The sequence below is a fragment of the Ursus maritimus genome, unplaced genomic scaffold (genome assembly GCF_017311325.1).
Source record: "Ursus maritimus isolate PB19 unplaced genomic scaffold, ASM1731132v1 scaffold_27, whole genome shotgun sequence".
NCBI lineage: Eukaryota > Metazoa > Chordata > Mammalia > Carnivora > Ursidae > Ursus > Ursus maritimus.
Genome location: NW_024425230.1, coordinates 17,105,067 through 17,126,613, shown reverse-complemented (window position 1 = coordinate 17,126,613; position 21,547 = coordinate 17,105,067). Strand labels below are relative to the sequence as shown.

Genomic DNA, 21,547 nt, shown 5'->3' with positions numbered 1-21,547 from the left:
AAATAAATAAATAAATAAAGCAAACAGTTTTCATGGTGAAATGTCCTCAAGAGTTTGACTCATCCCATCATCTCCCAATTTTTCTTCTCAACCCCAATCAGACGGGAAAAAATACCTTCCTGGAAACAACTGTTCTAAGTAAACCCTTGAGGGTGAGATCCTTGAGCACAGGGTCCATTTCTTACTTTAACCCCATTCTTACTTTAATCTACTAACAGTAGATTGCTGAATTTAATAATCTACCTTAAATCCGTGTACATTATTTCAACTGTTTCCCTCCCGCGCTTACAAGTGGCCTTATGTGGTCTTTATATTAAGGATAACTATGTGACGGCATTCCTTACAATCTCCAGACTCAGAACAATTATTTGCCTTTTAAATACTATTCGACTACTTTATTTTAACCTCCATCATCTACTTCCGTTCAGAGGAGAATTTCTAAATAGGGGAAAGACAACCAAACAGCTGTATTTCCGTAAGGCTACTATGCCACTTTTTCTAATGACTGATCTTATTAAACTAAACTAGTCAAGGCTATAATTGTATGCTATAAGCTGAAGTCAGTCAAAAACATACAAAAGCTTGGCTGACGGTGAGGTCTTGGTTCTGCGGCACCTGCACACTGAAGAGAAGCAGAATGGGGTGGGGCAACAGCACGGCACTAGGACTGCTCCGCCCACACAGCAGCCGCCAATCCCCTGAGTAACGGACGCTGAAGAGCAGCCAGTTGGAACCGAGGTGTGCTAGACGCGGAAAATCCACACTGACTGAACAATACAAAAAAAGAATGCAGAATATCTTGTTTTTATATTAATCACATGTTGATCAGATTTTTGTATGTTTGGATTTAGGAAAGTATTACTAAAGTTAATTTCCCCTGTTGTTTACTACAAACTTTTCAATCACACACGTGGCTCCAGATATACACAGCAGGGGGTGCTGGGCTGGAGCCACAGACCTGGGTTCAATGCCTGGAACCAATAACTTCCGTGGCTACTCTCAACAGCTGATTAACATCTGGGCTTCATCTCCCCAACTAGAAAACCAGGATGATGCCACCTTCATCTCTGGGTCACGGTGAGGGTGAAGGAGCACCTAGGACACAACGGCTGGAACTCAGAAGATGGCCGTCATTTTTAAGCAGCAAAGAAAGGATTACTGACTCTGCCAGTGATGCTACTGCTCCCAGATAAGTACATAAAAAGTCTGTCAATGGGGAAATAATGGATTGTTCTTTAAACAAGGCATAATTCGTCATTTATTACAACATTTCTCTTCCTGACAATAACCACTGAGCACATAACCTGACTCTAACAACGCTGACCAACACTCCAAAACTACATTGCCGTGATTTCTGGTTCATTTTTACATAAAACAATATTTTCTAATTAAAGCTCTATTGTTTGAATGCTGTTTCAAGTATATCAAAAAAGGACTGTTATCAGAGAGACTCACTGGGTCATACCTAATAATTTAAAGCTAAGAAAAAGCAGCAAAGCCAAAATCCCTTCCAGAAAGGAGGTTCCTAAAATCTCAAAGTCCAAAAACTACTGGAAGCTCACCTGGTGTACATTTTAAAGAGGTTTGCCCCTGCCTAGCTCGAACATATTAATATCTCCAAAAGCAATCTAGAACTTAACATCAATCAGCAAAAAATAAAAAGCAAGAAAAATTACCTTTTATTCCTAAGTTAACAAACTTATAAGGAAAAGTTCATTGCAAAAATCAGCTGTTTGAGTTAGGCATTAACATTCTTTGAGGAAGGAAAGGTGGAAGACAGTTAAACTGACTGGTCAATAAAATTCCGTATTTCATGTTGAAACACAGCACACGTCCAGGACTCTAACAAACTCACACCAACACAGATACCAGAGGTCAACTCTGTAAGTGTATAACCCTTGGTGGGCAGGCCATCTTTCTTGTTATAGTACAAATTTAAGGAAACGTGTGTAAAATTTACTAAAATGCCTAAAATTTCCTATCTTTTAATAGAGAGGAAGGAGGAGGAATAAACCATGGGGACAGGGAAACCACGGCCTTGGTGAACACTGACTGGAGTGAACATATACGGTTTTCAGATGAGTCAGTTTTCAGCAGAATGACCCTGACACTACCTCTAACATTCAAACATACAACAAAATTCCCATAATCCTAACAGATGTGATCTGACATTTCGTACGTCCTGCAAATTAAAGCAAATTACCCAGCTTCTCTCCAATTTCCTCTTCCCGCTAAAAACTAGTTAACTATAGAAGAAATAAAACACACACTCATTGACCACGGGAGTCCCCAGAATTACTGTGGCTACCAGTCATGCCCACAGGTACTACTGCGGAGAGGTATACAGTATGACTCTACATCAATGAGACGGAGGATTGCCTAAGTGGCTTCACAGCAGGGAGGGAAAAAAATAAAGAGAATGAGCAAAAAGGCGCCAGCCTACCACAGCACCTGGCTACCCACAGCCGTGTCTTGAACCAACGTTACTCAGGCTGCTCACAATCTGCTCGTCACCCCCAACCCAACTACAGAGGTAGGAACACCGTATATTCCTCGTCGAACTCCCTCCCCAAGCACACAGCACACTGCTAAACATAAACTGCACGGTGAACAGAGCTGTTCAGACTAACTTAGATAAGCAGGCAGTCCAGTGACCTTGAGTTTATAAAAGGGTAACCCCATTCCGTCCCTCTTGAACGGCCTTTCCTCAAGGTTCAGGACGGCCTTTCCTCCTCCTTCCCTCCCAAGCCCTCAAAGCAGATAGAGCTGCCCTGTCGTCCACTCCCACCTCACTTTGTTCAAATCTCTCTAATGCCATTTACCCACTCTAACTCATTTCTCTGTTTACAAAACTGCCTGGACCCACGAATCCTGAGCTCAGGTCAAGGGCTCTGCATGCCAAACTACAGGGCTCTGAATGCACCGGCTCTCTCTCAAACCTCCCGTCACTCTTTAGAAGCGAACAAGCAGCACACACACGTCTCACTTTAAAAAGTCATTTCTGTCTGAAATTCCTCAGGACACTAAAGAAAAAATTACTAGTTTCTAGAGTAACCTACCACCCCAAACGTGAAACTAAAATTTAAGAAGCAAAACACTCCAACCCCAGAGAACCCAACCCAAAAAGCTCACCCAACACCCTTGGTCACACTCTGCAGCTGCATGCAGGTGCCCCCACCCCATCATAAAGCTACAATTCCACATAATACAAGCCCAGAATCAACTTTAGAAAAGAGAATACTAAGCCTCCTCCCACACCACATTCAGTCACATACTTCCCAAATACAAAGGGAAGGCTAAAAGAAAAAGTCTCGAGCAGATGCCAACAGTCTCACTTAGGACATCTTCTCGATGTGTCATGTGCTCAAAGACAGACATTGAAAAGAACCAAGAACAAATTAACCATTCATCTTAGAAATGCATCCACCAAGAGAAGACATTTTGACATAAGAATTCACAAAACATGTAGTCCCCCAACTTGGCTTATCCAATTTTGGAGCTCTGCAACTCTTTCCAAATTACTAAATAAAGGAACACTCTGTACCTTTGTACTAACAGTGTGTTTCCCATCTTTACTCTCTATAGCATCAGCTACATCTCACAACAACTCATTTTTTGTGTCTGTACGAAAATCTTTCCTGTTAATAATCACTGGAATAAAATGCTATTGACGACCCCTGGGAAACAAAAGCACAATGATCATACTCCTCTTCCACGGTTTTACTATGCAACTATTCGTAAGTAAGTTCTCGTTTTGTTTTCCCTCATTTTAAAACTCTGTCATGCAATTAGCAATTCAATTCTACCACAAAATGCAGTTTTAGAAATGAATAGGCAGTCTTTACAACAGTTTAAATGTGCCCCCTGTCAAAGCCTATTTACATGACACAAATCTGAAAGACAAGCTGCAACTATAAAATGTCCACAGAAGTGCTGAGTGAAAGACAGACTTCTGCACAGGATGAATGTCAGAGAGAAACCCAGGAATAAAGCTGGAGTTAATGAAGATCAAAATAAACAAGAATTACACCTCCTTTCTCCGCTGTTTGGGCTAACATAGGTATCCTTGTTTATTTCCACTGATACAGTAAAAAAGATACTGAGTTTAAGAATTATAATAAAGTACAAGAGAAACATGTACACTCTTTAAGAAAGAGGTATAATGTATAACATAAAGATGTTCATATAATTAATTACAAAACACATTTACCAGGTCAATTTTAACACACGCGTACCTGTCCAAGGAGCACAAAGTTGAGCTGCGCAGGCATGTGGGGCACCAGGGTTACAGACACCGGTGAGGTTCTCTGGTCAGCAGACCCACCAAGCAGAAACAGTGTTCTGCAGGGGTCCCGAACCAGAGAGCCTGGCAGCACCAATGGCCATTCCCGACGGCCCAGGAAAAATGTGCAATGTACATCCCAGTGCGGGGCACGGGGCGCGGGTCCAGCGGCTTCCCATCTCTCAATCTGTGCTTTCACACTGCTTTCCCCTCGGCACCACACACTCCCCTGACTTCACCTCCAGTCCCATTTCCCTTTCTCCCAATGGGAAAATTCCTTGCTGATCCCAAATAACACTTTCAGACGATCTCAGCTTTCTGTGCCCCTGAATGAAATCCAGAAGGGCCGCTCATGCCCTAGTGGCCCTGAAGGAAAGCCATCCTGTCCACCTCTTGGGTCCTGAGCTACATTTACATACTAACTACTACTAACCTATTAGAAAGTAAGTCCTATAGACTTGCAGTCAGGGTCTGTTTTGAAGTACCGCTCACCTTCTGAGGACCTGGTTCCATGTAACCGTACAAGACTATGGTCTGGGTTCAAAGCAAACATGAGCAGGACCCACAGCCACGGCTTGAACCCTGCAGGAGCAATCTTCAGAATTTCTTCTAACTACTGATTTGTAACGTAGATACAGTGCTGATTTATAACATGCACATATTGCAAAATAAAGGTTAGAGGAAATACTATAGGTACTCTGTTTGGCACAGGGCCAGACACATACTAAGTGCCCAATAACTCAGTATAATACAGATAGAAACAAATTATTTCTCTTTCCTGCTGTGTTGCTCCTACAAAGATTTTCAAATAAGCCAGATTCCTCAGTTTATTTCAGTCCACTGTAACCTATAATCATGGTTTCAAACTTCTTGGTTTTCTGAGACTCCTCTTTACCACTTGAGGATCCCAAAGACTTTTATTTACGTGGATTATATTTATTGACAGTTACTATATCAGAAATTAAAACCAAGAAACTTAAAAAATATTTATCAATTCATTTTAAAAGCCAATAAACTCATTACATATTAAAATAACATTTTTATTAAAAAATAACTATTTTCTGAACAAAAGTGTAATGAGAAAGTAGCACTGTTTCACATTTTCACAAATCTCTTTAATGTCTGGCTTCACAGAATACAGCTGGGAGTCTCACATCTGCTTCTGCATTTAAACTACTACATACAATGTTTTGGTTGAAGTATATGAAAAAAAATTCAGCTTCTGATACATAGCTGGAAAAAGGAGGAGTATTTTAATAGCCCCTTCAAATAATTGCTAATATTCTTCTCTCATATTATACGAAAACTTGACAAGTGATAGTTTCTTAGAAGGTTAGTTGTGATACAAAATCTGAAACCGTATCAATGACTTTTTTGTATTCTGTGACATTAAAAGTCACGGCTCTATCTTCCACTTTGAATAGAAGTGGTAGAACTCCCACGCATGAGTTTGTAACATCATATATTGATCACCTGAAAAATACTGGTTCTTTGACTCATACAGTTCTTCCAAATGTTGGCACCTTCCTTACATAATATTAAAAGGTCCATCTGTGGGGCTCCTGGCTGGCTCAGTGGGTGGAGTGTGTGACTCTTGATCTCTGGGTTATAAATTGGGGTCCCACATTAGGTGTAGAGATTACTCAAAACTACAATCTTTTTAAAAAAGCAACATTTTATCATTACCAAATTCACAAGGAAGTTTTAAATACTAGGAAGCCATCAAGCTCAAGGGGGCAAATACAAGTTTTCCAAATTACTGATTTTTCACTTCAAAGCTCAATTTTTATCACTGGCAACAAATACTGCCCGTTGTTTTCCTTGAAGTAACAAACTTGCTTTATTCACTTTCAAGAAAGTGTCTGCCAAACACCCAAGTTCTGAATAACCACATTCTGTCAACCATCCCTTCAAGTAAAAACGATGCTCCCCCTAAATAAATAAATAAAGGTGGTCAGCTCACCTCCCAAGTCAAACAGACCCTCAAAAAATGGAGATTTAATAAAATTAATAGTTTTTACTGCTTCACGCAGAACATTCATTGGCCCTATTTTTCGCTCAGGGTACATGACTGCTTGAAAACCGTGGCTACCTGAGTCCAGCTTGGTGCCACTGCCTTGATTCATGCTAAGGCATCAGCAGTTTGAGCCAGGCTGCTTCAGTGCAAATGTCAGCACAGTATAAAAAGATAAATATCATTTCAATACTATTATGCAAATAGTGTTGGCCTCGCACCCCACTGCAAGGGTCCCAGGAATCCTCAAGGGTTGTCCACAGACCACATTTTGGAAACCAGTGCTATAGATCAATGAATATGTTCTATTCTATCTATTCTATTCTATCAATTACCTATGTATATAGAATTGTACAGAGTATAAGACATAGTTACTACGTCAAGAGGGACAGGGTGTACACAGACACACACACGCACGCACGCACCAAAAACCAACCACAATACAGAGCAGTTATAATTAAATGCCCAATGAAACAGCACAGAAAATAAATGCCATAATCTTTCTAAGGAAGAGAGATGATCCTCTGGGTTATAGCAGCTAGTGAAGGACTCAGGGAGGAAATGTTTGAGTTGGGGTCTGAAAAAGGCAAGCAGAGGTGAGAGCATTCCAGGCAGAGGGCACAGCATAAGCATAGGCACTTCCAGGGCACAGTGAGAAAATCTGGAAAGTCTCAGACAGGGAGCAATGTCCCAGCTGCCAACTACCTTAGGCCAGCCCAAGGAAAGTAAAACACCTTGACCAAGAACACCAACAGAGTAATGACCTGGGAAGTAAAAAGGCTGGAAAGGAAGGCTATACAGTCAAGGTAGAAGTAGTCTGACTGCCGAGCTCAGTAGTCTGAACTTCACCCTGGAAACATCACAAAGCCCCTGAAAGAGGTTCGGTTTGAATTTCCAAGGTGTTCTGGGAAGGCCAATCTGAACACTGTGCAGGAAGAATGAAGGTAAGAGGAATCTGAAGCAGAAGGCCTACTTGGAAGCCAGTGCCATGACGCACATGAAGTTAAGAAGCAAAGGCATGAGCAGGCCTCAAGACAACAGTGAAGGGACGTTCACAAAAGACAGTATGACAGGACTTGGCTCCCACAGGACAGCTGGTGATGAGTGACTAGCCTGGGAAAATAATGGGCATGATGCTTCTTCTAATAACCAGAGCGACGGGACATAAAAAAGAAAGGGAAGCAACATTACTCAAGAGGTCCTGCGTCAGTTAACCGCACCGAGAACGTAAAATCCCAGAAAGAGAAATACTCGGGATTTAAGGTCCAGTTCAAATGTCACAACCCTCATCTGTGTTCTTTACAACTTTGCACACATCACTGTCAGCACAAAATTCCATCTCTCTCAATCTACCGCAAAGTTACCTTTGCATTCCTAGTGGCTGATTCTATTCATTCCGCTCATTTTTTTTCAAGGAGCTCATACTACTTGTACTTATAATTGGCATGGTATCTCGTCTTTTTGTTTTGCAAGCAAGATACTTATCCTGCAGAGATGAGCTTTTAGTGAACTGGGACTGTGCATCACTCTCCCTCAGTACCTTCAAGGCCTAGCTGTTTCAAAGGTCAGCTGAACAGAATCCCAGGATAATCTGCCCCTAGAAACAAAAATCAAGTTAGCTCGATTTTCCCTCAAAGTGTCTGTGCTCTACACAAGATGTTGATTATGAAATTCAGTTGCAATTACAAAAATTAGCAAAAAAACCACAGCTGCAAACAATTCATTAGAGCACTAAACATTCATGTATCCTAAAACTGGAACAAACCTCATAGCTAACTTATTTCTTAATAAGGTCGGTACCTGCTGTGTAGGTCTTCTTTTACCTTCTTCCAACGTCCTATACCATGATCCACACTTTAAAAAAATTCTCCCCAGTCATAGCTACAACTACAGATGAAATCTAGCAACCTGCTGTACAAAGTAGGTATTATTTTTCCATTTTACACACGAGACAATTATAGCTCAAAAAAGGCTAAGTATCTAGTTCCAGATCACAAAAACTAGTTAAAAGAGAGCAAGAAGAACCCACAATCATGAAACCATGCAGTGCTGTAGGGTGGGGATTTCGGTCAGATTTATTCATGTCAGGTGGACAGCACAGCAATGAAAACAAAGGGAACGTCTCCACTATTACAGTGAGGACGGCACAGTCTTCATGGAAGATTCAGGAAGAGACTTTACCCAGACACTCTCCCTTGTACCTTAAGATTATTTTACAAACACTATCATGTGCAACATAGAGTCCTTCCCCCAAGAGACATCCAGACTATCCTTCCCTTGGTTCTAAAGATTACTCTGCTTGTAATTAACAACAAAAAGGACCTTGGCTTTGGAGTGAGAATGATTTTGGCTAACGTTCTGGATCCTGCTCTTGCCTGCTATGTAGCTTAATACAAGTGTCCTGGCTTCTTTGAATCTCTGCTTTCCTTAACTGAAACATAGAGATAAACTGAATAAAGTCAATAAACAGTGAATAAAGTGAGTAAGCAGCATCTAGCATAAATACTCAATAAACCTAGTTTCCTTCATTCTATCCCAACTCCACCAGAATTTTTTCTCTAATTTCAGCATCCACATGAGATTAGAATTTCAATAACTGGGGCGCCTGGGTGGCTCAGTCGTTAAGCGTCTGCCTTCGGCTCAGGTCATGATCCCAGGGTCCTGGGATCGAGCCCTGCATCAGGCGCCCTGCTCAGGGGGAAGCCTGCTTCTCCCTCTCCCGCTCCCCCTGTTTGTGTTCCCTCTCTCGCTGTTCTCTCTCTCTCTGTCAAATAAATAAAATCTTTAAAAAGAAAAAAAAAGTTTCAATAACTTACCTGGTCCTCTGTACAATCAGAATGAGAATCACAGAGTTCTTGTCAAACCCACTTATTGTGTGGATACAAAGTTCACAACCAAAGTTAAAGTTAGCTGGTAGTAGCCAAACCAGACTAGAATCTGGGTCTTTTTAACAAACCCAGTTCAAAACTCTGAATCAAAAGCACATATCTTTCAAAAGACTATCAGCAGAGAAAACAAAACACCAAGACAAGACAAAGTTGAACTGGTACAGCTGACCTATACATTCACAAACCCTAGACTTATCCCATATATTACATTAAGGAAACATAAAACAGACCTTACACCGTGGTCAAGAAGACTCATTGGCATGTCACCGTGTCCAAGGATATAACATTCTAGATACAGTTCAAAGAGAAGGGTAAAAGAAAAACATGGCCACATAAGGCCCTACATCACCCTAAGAATGCTGTTAAGAGTCTTTGGCATAATCCAAGCAGTTAAGAACAATGAAAGTTGCCCATTTACTTACATGACCAGATTTAATTAATGAGAAACATGAGTAGTGATGGTGCTATTAATAATTTCTTCAAGCTACAAATCTCCTGTACATTTAGGAGAGGCAAGCCAACGTAATAAAGAATGCACACATTTTAGAAATACATTCCTAGTTTCAAACCCCAGCTCTCTCTTTCCCTAGTTGTAGGACATCAGCCAAGCTACAGAATCCCTGTGAGCCTCAATTTCCTCATCTACAGTACAGTTAATTCCAGCTCCTTCACAAGACCATCCCAGGGTGAAATGAGACCTCTTACCTAAACTGCTACAGGGTATTTTTTTTTAAAGAGGCAGATAGTATGAATATGTTTGATAAGCAAGGAATATGGTTTTCTTTACCTTCTGATGAGGATTCCCCAAGTTAGGAGCAGCAAAAGGGCTTTAATTACTGTTTAGTTGAGAAATATCTCATGAGTAGTTGACATCAGGGCACAGCCAAGCAGTCAACCACCACAATTATCCATTGTACTACATACTAATTCAGCAATTGAGCCAATATTTCCCTACCCCTGAGAGAATCATATCAAGAACAAAGACAATGGGTGGGTAATTCACAGACACCAAATCTTAGCATCAAAAGCCATTCTCAAGATGTTTTGGGTCTAGATGTTTCCAAATTGATTTTTGGCCATGGGACTTTCTTCAAAGGAAACATTACAGGAAATCCACAAAAGTAACATAAGAGAGTGGAGCTACTCTGGGGGGACAGCTGGGTCTCCTTCCCATGCCCTCTCCAAGTCCATTTGGCTCCACCCTGTAATTCTAAGGAATCCCACAGCTTAAGAACACCTTTAGGGAAAAAACTTCACAGAACAAACAAAAATGGGTACTTCCACTTTTCATGGCAGAAACAGGAGGTGGGAGTTATCTAAGTGATTCGTCCAAGGTTGTGAGCAGCAAACTAAGTCTAGAATTCAAACTATAGAATCCTCGTCCAATGTTTGTGCACTAACAGTCAAGTTCTTCTTACTACTGAATCCTCTGCATCAGAATTTACCCTTATTTTTATAATAGTCTGTGAGTTTCAATCTCCAAGTTTTAATCTGGCATCCTTACTTTCTTAGTACTCTCTTATTACTCTCACATCACTCATTCTCTTACCACTTTGTTCTCCAGCAGTCTTGTCAGGTGTCCAAAACAACTGCAGTGAAACATGTCACTCCTAACACTGCTTTACCAAGGCCATTATGTTTGTGCCCAACAGATCCGTAAGACAGTAAAGAAAAATAATGAGACTCAAAGGGAGAACCCTCTGAAATGTGTGGTGCTGAGATCCTATTCCTTGCCTGACCTGCTCAATGTTTCACCCCCTTTGCCGTATCTCCAGAAGAGCAGTTTATCAAGTGAGTGCTGGGATAAAAACGACTGGCTTCTTTGGTAAACAGATAATATGTCAAGAGACCAGAGGGAAGAAACAGTGAGAAAGAAGGATGGCACACTTGTGAGAGTCAAGTCCAAATAATGCAGAGGTAATGGGGGAAACAAAAAAAGCTCACCTAACCCCAAAAGATTTCCAAAACAGAGGCCCTTTGGGAATTCAGGTTGGCAGAGAGACGTCCTCAAAAGAGGGTCCTTCTAAGCCAAAAAAACACCCAGACAGATCAATGAAACCTGAACAGTTCAACAATTGGGTACGCTTTGACCAAAATAGGTCGTTCCAAGATGACCACAGAAGTCCTCCCACAACTAAATAACCACCTACATGTTCCAGGACAATATTATTCTGGAACCCTCTTTTACTTCTAGTAATACGATTTTTCTACTAAATTAACCAGCTCTTTCTCTGCAACTGGGAACAGGCTGAAGATCAGCGAGATAATACACCTAAGAATGCCCAAGAGAAGCATTAACAATGCCAGGAGATCAGCTTATGCACCTATCTGACTTCTAACTTGTCAGGCAACAGACTCTTCCTACCCGTTGTACAGAAAATCTTGGCAAGTGTTATCTGCTTGAAAATCACTGCTGGGGCGCCTGGGTGGCTCAGTTGTTAAGCGTCTGCCTTCGGCTCAGGGCATGATCCCAGAGTCCTGGTACTGAGCCCCGCACTGGGCTCCCTGCTCTGCTGGGAGCCTGCTTCTTTCTCTCCCACTCCCCCTGCTTGTGTTCCCTCTCTTGCTGGCTGTCTCTCTCTCTCTGTCAAGTAAATAAATAAAATATATTTAAAAAAAAAAAAAAAGAAAAGAAAAGAAAATCACTGCTGTCAGAGCTGGGACCAATTAACTCATCTTTGTCTCAAAGAAAAATGTTTGGCTATATCAATAAGAGCGCAGTCCATTGTTTAATTTGCTTATTTTCTTGGTTATGTAAAGCAGAATGTCAACACTTGACTGTGATTTGGGGAACATATGTGGATTATATATCTTCATAACTAAATTAGAAGAAACATCAATTTTATTTATTTTTTTAAGATTTATTTGTTTGAGAGAGCGAGCAAGCGTGAAAGACAGAGCAGGGGGAGAGGCAGAGGGAGAGAATCTCAAGCCAGAGGCGAGGCTCGATCTCAGGACCCCAAGATCATGACCTGAGCCAAAACCAAGAGTCAGACGCTTGGCTGACTGAGCCATCCAGGCGGCCCAAGATTTTATAAGTAACCTCTACACCCAACATGGGGCTCAAACTCACAACCCCAAGAGCAAGAGTCATATGCCATACTGACTGAGCCTGCCAGGCACCCCATGTAACATTAATATTAAAAGCTTCTAATATGCATTTGAATATGCAATAGAACAGACACAGATAATCTATCATCTCTATAAATCTTACCCCAAATTCTTCCTTGTCTCCTTGTTGGAGTTAATTTGGACTGACAAAGAGTAGCCAAAAGAGCATGGACCAGTGACTCTCTTTTTATTGGAAAGTTCCCTTCATATGTCTTTTAATCTTGAGAACTGATCTTAGATTAATTCTCAGTGCTTGAGAGTAGTGACTATGCTTCATGAATTTCTTCCTATTCTTTTAGAAATACAGAGTTCTTTTATTTATAATTGATTGCCAGTAATCCAGTAATTCTACTAGTAATTCTATTATGGCATTTAAAACTTCCTTTTAAATGTTAGGTTTTTTAAAACTTACTTTCTAAAGGTTAGGGAGAAATGGTAAACAGATACTCATACTGGATCAATGATAGAAGCTTTCTGTAGACAACTTGACTATATCTGTGAAAAGCTGTTGAAATGCACAGCCTTTGCCCTAGCAATTCCATCTCTGCAAGAGATAAACAAGGATACAAAGATGTACATACATGGTTATTCATCACAGCAAAGTTTATAAGAGTGGGAAGGAGGCAAGGAAGGAGAGAATAAGTGAAAGAGGAAGTGAGGAAGAAGAAGGAAAAGAAAGACAACTATCCAACTGAGAGTAATTAGTAAACTGAGGATAAATCGAAACCCACACAATGAATTACTGTATACAGCCATTAAAATAATTAATTATATGGGTTACTTGATAGCATGTAAAGGTATAGTCATGAAATATGTTTTATAAACTGCTTGTACTCAAGCGTGTATAGAATATCACGAATAGTGTATATATGTAAATGTACACACACACACACACAAAACCTCTACGAATTTTCAAGTCTAGAAAGAAAAACACCAAATTGTACCCAAAAAAATGTGTTAGGTAGTGCCATTTATTCAGAGGTGTACTTTGGCCAGTTTATGTGTTAATTTCCAAATTTCTAGGGGGACTGTACATCACCATTCTTTTTTTTTTTTTTAAGATTTTATTTATTTATTCAACAGAGATAGAGACAGCCAGCGAGAGAGGGAACACAGCAGGGGGAGTGGGAGATGAAGAAGCAGGCTCATAGCGGAGGAGCCGGATGTGGGGCTCGATCCCACAATGCTGGGATCACGCCCTGAGCCGAAGGCAGACGCTTAACCACTGTGCCACCCAGGCGCCCCTACATCACCATTCTTAATAAAACTAAGACCAAAAAATGTCTTTCATGAATCATGAAAACTGAGGACTTTTACAATAAGAGATAATAGAAAGTTAACCAAAAAAATAAATCTGTTGGCCAAGTCAAAGTTACATAAAGTTCTGCCAAAATCACAGCTCACAATGAATGCCCCTTTCACATAATTACTCATCTCAAGCCTTGCTAGAAATGTTCTTGACGCATGTCAAAAGGACTGGTGCCCTGATTAGAGACCCAAGTTCATGTCCCAACTCTGCCACACACCATCTGTGTGACCCTGAGCACTCCGTCTCCATGAAACCCAGTAGTAACAGACCCCAGCACTGAGGGTTGTGGGATTAAAAAGAAAGAAGGGTATACAGAGCACACAGTACTAAGCCTGGCACAGCAGTCATAAATGATGGCAATTATTACCATTATGATCGCTGCTATCACATTATTAATCAAGAAACAAAATCACGAGTGCCTTCAGGGAAGCAACCGTGTCTTATTTTTGTCCATCCCTGGATCCCTGACACCTAACAGTGTGCCTGACATACAGCATGCCCTCATTAAGTGCTTGCTGAATGAAGTACACCTAAAGTTAATTAACCTTCTTGAACGTCAGTTTCTTCTGGCAAAATCACAAAAACACCTTGCAGAGGTGAGAATTGGTAAACATAAGACACCTAGTTCAAAAGATGCTCCTAATAAATGACAGCTATTATATTAGTGAACTTGCCCCTGTAGGTTGCAATAGGCACCAAAGCTGAAGGGAGAAAATAGATACAATTTTTTCTCTGAATTTCCTTTCGTATTTGGGTCCATTATTTTTACTTAGACTCAGGAATGAAAATTCTCTTTCCAGGCACACATCCTAGCAGGCTAATTATTAAACTTAGACTGCCACAAGCACTTTTGGCAAAGGAGCCAAAATAGTATGGTAGAATCCGTGAGCTTGGGACATAATATACAGAACAAGCAGGAGGAACAGCATAGGGAGAGGGAAAAGGAGACTCTCTGCTGAGCAGGGAGCCCAATACGGCGCTCGATCCCAGGACCCTGGGATCATGAGCTGAGCCAAACAAAGACAGACACTTAACTGACTGAGCCACCCAGGCATCCCCAAATGAAAACTTTTAAGATGACCTGAATTAGAAAGCACGAGAAAATTCAACATGAGTTCTATATATATGACCAAATGAATTAAGGAAGTGCAAGACTCATGAATGTATTCAATTACCTAAAAAGTATTTTCTTTTTTTTTTTTTTTAAGATTTATTTATCTGACAGAGAGAGACAGCCAGCGAGAGAGGGAACACAAGCAGGGGGAGTGGGCGAGGAAGAAGCAGGCTCCCAACGGAGCATGGAGCCCAATGTGGGGCTCAATCCCAGGACCCTGGGATCATGCCCTGAGCCGAAGGCAGACGCTTAACAACTGAGCCACCCAGGCGCCCCTAAAAAGTATTTTCTTAACAAATATCAAAACAAATGGGAATGTATTTTAAGAAGAAAAACAGATCGTCAGGAGGAAATAAAATCACTAAGTTCTATGCAGGGAAGTGAAAAAACTACTGACGTGAAACCAGAAATCATTTCATATAAGTTATAACATTCCCGTACTGGTATTAAGAGAGAAACAGTCATCTGAGGAGAAGGGTAAGGAAAAAAACCTTATCATTAGAGGAGAAGAACTCAAAAAACTGCCCAGATCAGTCATTTGTGCAGTTCTGCTTAATTTCCCATGTCTAATTGGACAGAAACCTTGAATTTCATACAAAAGTGCTTAACAGAAGGTTTATGGTCCTATTTCTGCAACGGTTTCTGTTGAAAAGCAAAAGGCTACTCAGCATTCATTTGCTGTGAGTTGAAGTTTTTGGTTCCGTATCCTTGAAATATACCATGCTGCGATTTACAGAGACGTCTCACGGTTTACAGTATTATACACTGGAGTAAAAGTACTATTTAAGAATCCCTATTAAGAAAATGATAGTTCTGGGGCGCCTGGGTGGCACAGCGGTTAAAGCGTCTGCCTTCGGCTCAGGGCGTGATCCCGGCGTTCCGGGTTCGAGCCCCACGTCAGGCTCCTCCTCTATGGGCCTGCTTCTTCCTCTCCCACTCCCCCTGCTTGTGTTCCCTCTCTCGCTGGCTGTCTCTATCTCTGTCAAATAAATAAATTAAAAAAAAAAAAAAAGAAAAGAAAATGATAGTTCTGTAGTGACTTTCAAGACGAGAATAAGCATATTCAAGTGAAGCAGGGGTAAATTTTACCTTATATGGATTATGTTTCAGTGAAACTTTAGTTTAAAAAACGATGTATGAAGAGAATCCAAAATCTTGCTAATTCTCTAGAATCTGGCATAATGGGTACACAGGGGTCAATTCTACTATTTGAGGGGTTTTTTTGAGTATGTTTTAAAATTATTATATAACATTTCTTGGGGTGCCTGGGTGGCTCAGATGGTTAAGTGTCTGCCTTAGGCTCAGGTCATAATGTCCAGGTCCTGGGATCGAGTCCCACATCGGGCTCTAGGTCAGCAGGGAGTCTGCTTCTCCCTCTCTCTCTGCCTCTCCCCCTGCTTGTTCTCTTTCTCTCTCTCAAATGAATAAATAAAATCTCAAAAAAAAAAATTATACAACATTTCTTAAATTTAGGCAGACAAAACAAATTAGGCAGACAAACCACACCTACAGTCTCATGTCAGTGTTCAGCTGCTGAACAGATTAAAATGTAAAGTGGCAGACAGAGACCTACACTGACCAAGTACAAAAACCAGGCAAGAGTTGCACAGATCTTACCAGCAGTCTTGGTCAACACTGGCCAATCCTCCATTTAACATGGTGCTTCTCTTCCCCCAAAATGATGATTTAACTCACCAGAATGAAACTACAACTGATGCCAGGAAAACTAAAATCTGTTTATTCTCAACAGGGCAGATTTTAGTAATCATTCAATGATATCCATATATTACTAATATGTACAGTTTTGTCACAAGTTCATCCATACATCAACAATCCAAATATTGCCTGCACAGAACTAACTTGTATGTGCATGCACAATGCCAGGTGCTGGGGATACAGCGATGAACAAAGCAGATAAAATGTACCCTCCAGGGGCGCCTGGGTGGCTCATTCGTTAAGCATCTGCCTTCGGCTCAGCGCGTGATCCCGGGGTCCTGAGATCAAGCCCCACATCGGGCTCCCTACTCTGCTGGGAGCCTGCTTCTTCCTCTCCCACTCCTTCTGCTTGTGTTCCCTCTCTCGCTGGCTGTCTCTCTGTCAAATAAATTTAAAAAATCTTATAAAGAAAAAAATGTACCCTCCAGGAGCTTATAACCTAGAGGAAATACAGACATAAGTTATTACCTTTTCCCCACCTAGTCAGGATGTACTGTGACAAACGAATCCTACTGAATTCGCCAGAAGGGAGGAAATGTACAGTGGGCAAAGACATAATGGAAACGTTAAAAAGGTGGGGCACCTGGGTGGCTCAGTTGGTTGGTTAAGCATTCAACTCTTGATTTAGGCTCAGGTTAGGATCTCGGGCTCCGCACTGGGCGTGGAGCCTGCTTAGGATCTTTCTCCCTCTCCCTCTGCCCGTCCCTCTCTCTCTAATAAGAAAAAGAAAGAAAGAAGAAAGAAACTTTTAAAAGGTGGCAGAAAACAGTACAACCCAAGATACTTACTGTAAACAGGAAAAACGATCATTCATCCCAGTTGCTGACACAGTATTTTAGAAAAAAACAAAACAGAACATTTAATTCTGTCCTTTACATTACTGCTCTAACCAGCTAGGTGTTTCCAGAAGAAAACAGCCTTCTTTTCTAACTTACATACATAACTTATCTTGGCCAAAAAACAACAAAGGTCTCAGGGGGTGCCTGGGTGGCTCAGCTGGTTAAGCATCTGCCTTCTGCTCAGGGCGTGATCCCAGGGTCCTGGGATGGAGCCCCCCAACGGGTCCCCTGCTCAGCGGAAAGCCTGCTTCTCCCTCTCCCTCTGTCTGTTGCTCCCCCTTCTTATGCTCTCTGTCAAATAAATAAATAAATAAAATCTTAAAAACAAAAACCAAAAAAACAAAGGTCTCCTTATTCAAAACATAAAAATATATTATGCATAGCCATCCTTTAAAATAAAAGTGGCTTTAAATATTTAAATCAACCCCAATTATTCAAAGTTCACATCTAGCATTATTCAAGGTCAGCGGTACAATGTTCTTTTCAAATTATCAGACATCTTGGTGGAAAAGGTTGAAGTTTAAACCCTGGTATATTTAATGTTACAAAAAGGTTCAAAAGCCAATTTATCTCATCTTTAGGTTTTCAGATTTTCCAGAAGTGAAGGAAAGGGAAAGAAGAGAAAAGAAAAAGACCTGAAAACAACACTATTTGGTAGAGGGAAAAGTTCAGGGCTATTCCTATCTGGCCCCATTAAAAGAACAGATTCCTACTGATGATAAAAATTTAATCAAATACACATCCAAGCTTCAGAAATCTTCTTTTTGCCATCACATACTAAGGTTTCCCTGGCAAGGTCATCTAGATTCATGAAGAGGTCCCTCTGAATGACCGGACTATAAGCAATGATGAAAAGGAACTTGCACGTCCTGTCTTAGGAAATCACCCAGACACAATATTTATCAAATGGTTCTATTTATTGCTCTGTATTAGAAAAAGAAAGACATTTAAAGTGCAGTAATGTGGTTGGCAACAATAGCAAGAAAATAATTTAATTATTCCAACCAAAGTAGGAAGGAAGAAATCACTGCAACTTTGAAGAATCCTCACTGATGTTAAAATATCCTCTGTCCCACTTCATATCCAAAAGCATGAGTTTCACATCCTTCTCCGCCACCCTTGTAGCACTCAGTAAAAAGTTAACACATTATTTCACCAAACAAAAGAACTCAGGGGCAAAAGAAAGCAGTAATCTGCTCAAGGTGGCCCAGCTAGTTACGTGACAGAGATGCAGCTGAACTGGGTCTTGTCTCCTTCCAAGTCTTTTCCCCACTAAACAACTTTGCCAAGTAAAAACCATTTTATTGGGGGTGGAGGGGAGAGGAATCAAGTGACAAGTGGTAGTGAAGAAACCAGCAAAGTATTCAGTTACAAGGTTATTATCTCCTGAGCCAGGAGTAACAAAGAAAAGAATTTCCCCCAGAAATTAGCATGTATAATATACAGGACTATGCTCATCTGCCAGAGTGTCTGTGCCAATCCCTCCGTTCCCTCAAAACCCCCATAGGAATTAAGGACAGTTCACATTTAAAGGACTACAGAAAAGAAACATGCAACACAGTTCACTGAACCACCCAGGTTTTTTCCCGACCATCCTGAGCTCTTTCTTTCAGTTCACATAATTCCACTCCTTTGCATTAAGCAGAAGATGTACAACCAAAAAACGTACTTAATATAAGCTGATCTGAGCAAAGAGTGAGGGGATTGAGGAAAGATGTTTCATAGACTGCGTGGTGCAATACCGGCATATTTTTCTCACTGAAGACTTACTCCTTATCACCCACCCTGAACACTCCTGTACTGCTAAAATAAACCTAAAAAACTGGTTTTTCAACTTCCAATAATAGATTAAACATGAACTAATTAACTGTTTGTAAAACACTCTGAAGACCTGAAAGAGNGTATAAATGTTAATTATTAATGTTGATCTACAAAACTCTTGCATGTGAAGTAAGATACAATTTTACTGGTAAGTTTCTGCTACTTTCCAGGCACAATCATAGAAGCCCAGCATGTTTTTAAGAATTCAGGAAAATTCTAAGAGCAGACCACAATGATTTTTCTATTTACAACATGAACAAGCCGGAATTTTAAGCTGGCTATTCTGGATATAATTATATCTGAGTAAAAAAAAAAAAAAGTGACTTATGGCATATATAATAAAACTAGAGTATGTTTATAGTCACAAAGTCCTGAACGAAAATTATAGTTCATTGCCCTGAAAAAGGCAAAGTAAAATCTCTGAACCCCCATTTTTTTCATCAAAAAAGGTGCGAGGGGAGGGAGTAATACCTATCTTATGGGGTTCTTGTAAGGAATTAAGGGAATGTAAAGGAACGCACAATGCATAGGTAAGCACCTAGTTAAAGTTTTGTCTTTGTTATAGTGACTTCACGTTTTTAGAAAACACCTCTTAGGAACTAGCTTGCCTCAAAAGATCTTCCTAGACTGCAAAAGTCTTTTAAAAACACACTATTTCCTGCTCCAGGCACACATACAGCACCACTTTAGCAGGAGAGCCGACGCGAAAGCTTCGGTCATTCCTGTCCACTGACCCATATAGATCCTTAATCCTCCATCAGAGAAAGCACCTCGGCCAGGCCCCAAAGGCCTCACGTGACCAAATGAACAATCAGAACTCTAGTTCTCAACTCCTGTCCCCACATTTTTTTCCTAAATAATTCCCAAACTCCAAGGTTGCATCCAGAGATCCTTTGTATTCTGAGCCCAGCCATGCCGTGCACAAAGTACCCAAGAGGCAAAAAACCATTTCCTTCCAGCTTGTAAAAAGTAACAGGAATTACTTCCACGCAATCCCACAATGGGCCTACCTTCTCCCACTCCAGAAATGCACCTACTTTACACAAAGCAGAACTCAACTGGCAAGACCAGGTAGGTGGATTTATTTACAGATACCATTCAAACGATACTGAGTGTTTTTAGAAGTGATGTACAAATTACAGAAAATGTCAAATTTGCAAAAAGCCCCTGACATCTATCCGTTTTAGCAGTTATCACCTGAGAAAAGGAATACTTCTAAAAAACTAAGTTAATGCTGATAGTCTTATTCAGATTTTTAAAAATATATCATGCGCCGTTCAATTTATCTCAAGTGACCTTCCGAGAGAATTTCAAGTGCTGAAAAATGTCCCTTTTGAACAAAACAGTGCCACATCTAGCCAGGTGGGGAGAACACGTGCTAACAATTTCCCCAGGAGCTGTTATGGACCCATATCAAAACCACCAACTACTCTCTTGCCTGATGGACCCCTGTGATCAAGGGCTCAACTTTTCAAGAGAACAGACCACAGTTAAAGACCCAGCTATGTGAAGAAGCAGTGTTAGCAACCACAAACAAATGAAATTCATCAACCCAAAAGCTCAACAACTGAGCAGGACTCTCCAAAAACACTAACTCCCTTTATTAAAAATAAGACTAGGGCGCCTGTCTGGCTCAGATGGTGGAGTGTGCGACTCTTGACCTCAGGGCTGTGCGTTCAAGCCCCATGTGTGGGGGGTGGGGGGGTAGCATCTACTTAAAAAAAAAAAAAAAAGACTTAAGAAAAATATATACTTTGCAGAACATTTAAAAGGTAAGAAATACCCTACCTATCATCTCCTTGAACACAACTAAACAATCTGCAATACCCTCCCCTTCCAGACTCTCTTGTGTTGATTTATGTATATGTGAAATATACAAATGACACCCTGCATCACATTAAAAATTACAGATAGCCTCAGAAATTGCAAATGTACAACAGATTTCACTAATCATATTTTTCTCATGCTCAGAGGAGAACAGTGTTTATCATGTTTACAGTCCTAACTGACTTGGATTTAATAGGCAAGGTACAGTTTAGGCCACTACCTTCTTCCTTCACTCATTGGTAACCCCCCCTAGATATATCCAGCTGTTGTGGCTGTTGTTTACCACTGCCATTATTATTACTAGCTACCATGCCATGTGACCCTGCCATGTGCCAGGAGTTTATATATCTCTAATTCTCACAATAACCGCCCCTCTTCTCTATCTACAGTTCTCTAATTCTTATATCCAGTACAAACTCCATTCCCAAACTCCAGATTTGCATATCCAATTACTTACTGATATCTTCACTTAAAATCTCGCCAATCTGAAACTTAGCACATCCAAGAAATAGAAATAACAATTTTGTCCTCCCAAAAAACTCACTCACATCTTCCCCCTCCCCCCCTCAGGAAACCACAGCACCATTCACCCAGCTGTTCAAGGAAAACACCTGGGAATCATCCTG

General features: G+C 40.8%; 1 protein-coding gene across 8 annotated transcripts in view; it reads right to left on the bottom strand.

The window, feature by feature from the left end:
* Positions 1-21,547, bottom strand: part of AKAP13 (A-kinase anchoring protein 13) — a 324,022-nt gene that overhangs the window by 291,325 nt on the left and 11,150 nt on the right. The window lies entirely within an intron of this gene.